Here is a 4538-nt window from a genome sequence, read left to right as displayed (position 1 = left end):
TTGGCTAGTGTCCCGCCTAAAATTTCTTATTGGCCATAATAAAGAGGTCACGTGAATGTTTAGAATTTTCGAAAATAGTGTTGTTGAAAATTCTTATTGTTCAGGCTGGTCAGTAGACGTCATGTGGATATTTTAAATAGCTTTTTAGCGCGTAGTTAGGGAGTGTATTTTCCGCTTGACTGGATAAGTAAGTTCGTTTAGAACAGGGAGAGCTGTATGTATGTATGTGTGTGCGCGCGAGAGAGTGCGTGGGAGAGAGTGCGTGAAAGGGTTAGAGTAGACCTGTCGTAAGGAGTGGAATTTCCATCGTTTCGGATGTAATACTTCGTCAAGGGTACAGAAACAGAGAAAATGAAGAAAGACAGAGTTGTTTACGTCCTCTCACCTTGAAAAACTGACTGCACCTGTATATATATCTGTGTGTGTATATATATATACATACATATATATATATATAAATATAAATATAAATATATGTATATATATATATATATTATGCATATGTATATGTATATATATGTCTGTCTGTCTGTATGTATGTATGTATATAGATGAATAATTAGATATACATATATATATGGAGAAACTAAAGATGACACGGCAGTGCTTTAACTGTGGTTATCCGAGGATGTGAAAATATGCAGTAAATGTTGAATCATATTAATGGAATACTGTGTGTAACATTCAGCAATCACCAGCTGAAAAATGCTTGAAAAATATAGAGAATATACATATATATGTTGTTCACCTGAAATTGTTACTTGCTGTATGCCACATCTACTCTTAAAATTCCTAAGCTAGCCATGGCTGAATTTCATATGCCTCGTGATATTCAACTCTTTCTTAACGGACTTTGCCTTAGCAATTAGCATTGGTCCCGATATTGCTATGCCTTCATTTCGCTTCGATACAAAACCATTCATGTAATATCATATCAAATTCAACTTGCTTTGGTCCATGAAGGGTCCTTCTTTTGATTTGTCTTCTATTCTCAGAGAGAAGAACAGCATTCAATAATTCCTCCCCCGTTCTTTTGGACGTAGAACAGTGTACGCCTTCCAATCTTATTATCTTCCAATATATCACTATTTTCAATTCCTATATCTACTTTTTCTCGAATTTGACGTTTTTCGAGTAATTTTAGTGTATCTCTCTTTTTGAAATTATACGCCATTATGATGTGGGGGGATGCCTTACACTATTTTCAATACAATAATGAAGTCTGAAAAGAAATATAATATGCTGTCAGTGAGAATTATCATTAGTTAATCCACATCAATTCTACAATTCCTAGACAAATGTCAGTACAATACCTGACCAAGACTATTTAAACTGTCTCTATGCAACTCTGCAACGAATACACAAATAACATTTGAATTATAAAGAATACAAGTTTGGAGGAAGTTCAAGTTTAAAAATCAAAATAAACAACAGGATATCAAGGAGTAATGCAGTACAACCGATTCAAGCGGCTCCATTTAATTGAAGAATGCAATCATTACATCAATTTAAGTGCAGTGCGATCTGCAGCTGCACAAATATATAAATGGAATTCTAACAAGTAGGACACATTAATATAATTTTTGTTAAATATTTCAACAGAGCTGAAGAAGGAAGAAATTCATGTTATTGCTATTGTAGCTAAGAATAGACTAACAAGAGAAGAACTTTGATTGCGGTTTGCAAATATATCTATTCAAAGTTACACGATATTATGGCTTTATCTGATTCCAGATTCACCACCTGAAGTGTTAATACATATTTTTGCACATACACATTCACGGATATAGACACACATGTACATAGCCGAACATCATCTTTCAGTATTCAGCTCATCGTTTTTCAGTGATTTGTTTACATTATGTCTCTTTTATCGGAGTATATATATATAATTACAAATTATGAATCACGTAAACAAACGAAGTTTGCTTTTAAAAGGGTTGAGATGTCTTAGAAAGTTGAAGAAGTGATTTTAAATTCTCAAAGGGAGGATTATGCTAACAATATAACCTGAATAGGATAAGCTACCCCTATTTTGCAGAAAAAAGTGTTGGTGGGCGGCTATGAGACTGGAACTCACACCTCTGTGATTACGCGTCGCGGTGCTCTCAACCAATTAAGCTAAATCGCCCACACCACAAATTCTTCCGCAAATTTAAGATGTATAGAAATCTTGATTTATGAGACGCTATATATATATATATATATATATATATATATATATATATATATATATATATATACATATATAGACTATTATAATATTTTGTTATAGCTATTATTGTATTATATGTATGTGAGAGAGAATAGGAAAAGAAATTCTGGAAGATATCAAGTAGGCACTCATTACAAAGGAAGAAGTTTCAATTTGCAACAAGAAGATACCAGTAAATATATGCAGAATACAAATCCCCAGCAGATACAACAAGCTTTATGTAGACGTTTGTGTATATATGTAAAGGTATATCTACATATATTTAGTGAAAAAATGATGCATTAAATACCCACAAAATGTACAAGTAGAACAGACACAACGTGTGCGCTGTTTAGTATTTGATGCACTTTTCATTTATTGAGTAAATGAACGCCACGCATCCCGAGTTTTGTTAACATTAAGTTTTAATGCATATGCACACACACACGCACACACACACACACACACACACACACACACACACATATATATATATATATATATATATATATAAATAAATATAAGAGGGTGGTCACTATGTGGCTCACTCTAGCACTAGTAATAGATCCAATAGGTTTCAACCACAAAAATACATGTTTCCCATGAAAGTCAGTACGATTGTTAGCTCACACGAACAGGGCAAATAAAAAATAACAAAAATACAGATTATTTTGGGACAATTGTTTCGCTATTAATGAATTAAATGTAATTTTACTCACAATAACTCACTTGTAGCTCCTCAGCCAAAACTATCTGGATGAAATCCACTCAATCACACGCCAGGTTTTACCATAACGATAAATACACATGTGGTTCAATTGATTACATCCGACGTTATAATTCAAATGCCCCTACCAACAGCGCGCCAAACTTTCACGGAAACAGATACTACATTTAGAAATAAATGCAGCATAATTATAATTAATTAATAAGGGTGAGAGAATTAGATACTAATTTAATAGTATACCTATTCAACACCAAATCTGGCGTGTGATTGAGTGGATTTCATCCAGATAGTTTTGGCTGAGGAGCTACAAGTGAGTTATTGTGAGTAAAATTACATTTAATTCATTAATAGCGAAACAATTGTCCCAAAATAATCTGTATTTTTGTTATTTTTTATTTGCCCTGTTCGTGTGAGCTAACAATCGTACTGACTTTCATGGGAAACATGTATTTTTGTGGTTGAAACCTATTGGATGTATTACTAGTGCTAGAGTGAGCCACATAGTGACCACTCTCTTATATTTATTTTTGTATAAAATATTATAATATGTTATAAAATATTATAATAATCCAGGTTTCTCGGGGCACTGGGCCACTTGGTGTTGAATAGGTATACTATTAAATTAGTATCTAATTCTCTCACCCTTATTAATTAATTATATATATATATATGAATATATATATATATATATGCGTGTATATTCATATATATATGTACATATGTGCATATGTACATATGTGCATATATACATATATATATATATATATATATATATATATATATATATATATATATATATATATATATATATATATAATATATATATATATATATATATATATATATATATATTCAGAACGCCATGTTGGATCGTTAGCCCCTACACGCAATTTTTTTCTCTCCTTGTTTATCTCCTTGTTTCTTTTCTGTGTATCTTTCTGTCGAAGAGCGTAGGCTCGAAACGTAAAAGACTTGTGTTATTTCTATTCCTGAGCGCCATACTAATACATTGTTTGTTTGTACTCCACCTGCCTTCGACTTTTGTTTATTTTCGTAAACATGCCTTCGTCGTTTGTTTATTTTCGTAAACCTCCCCGTTATATATATATATATTATATATATATATATATATATATATGTGCCTGTGTGTGTGTGTGTGTGTGCATATATATATGCTTTTATATATATATACAACATATATATATATATCCTAGGTACACACATATATAAATATATGTTATCAATGTTATGGTTATTCGCTAATATGTAAGGGTATTCCTATATGCGTATACCGAAGCAATAGTGTCAATATTCCTCCGATCAACAGTCTACCACCTTTGAAATATAAGCCATAGCATTCTTAACTTTACACTATACTTACTGTAACACTGTTAATATATAAACAATGTTAGAAAATCGCAATTGTCACTATTTCAATAATACCTCTGATTATCGGAATACCTCTGAGGACGTGTGCGGTAACACGTGTTAGTTTGTATAAACAATATGCATGTGTGTGTGTCTGTGATTGTGTGTGACTGTTTGCGTGAGCACATGTATATTTGTATGCATGCATATCTATATATGTACAAACATGTTGTTGTGTATATACAGGTA

The sequence above is a fragment of the Octopus sinensis genome, linkage group LG19 (assembly GCF_006345805.1).
Source record: "Octopus sinensis linkage group LG19, ASM634580v1, whole genome shotgun sequence".
NCBI classification, from domain to species: Eukaryota; Metazoa; Mollusca; class Cephalopoda; order Octopoda; family Octopodidae; genus Octopus; species Octopus sinensis.
This window is presented reverse-complemented; position numbering follows the sequence as displayed.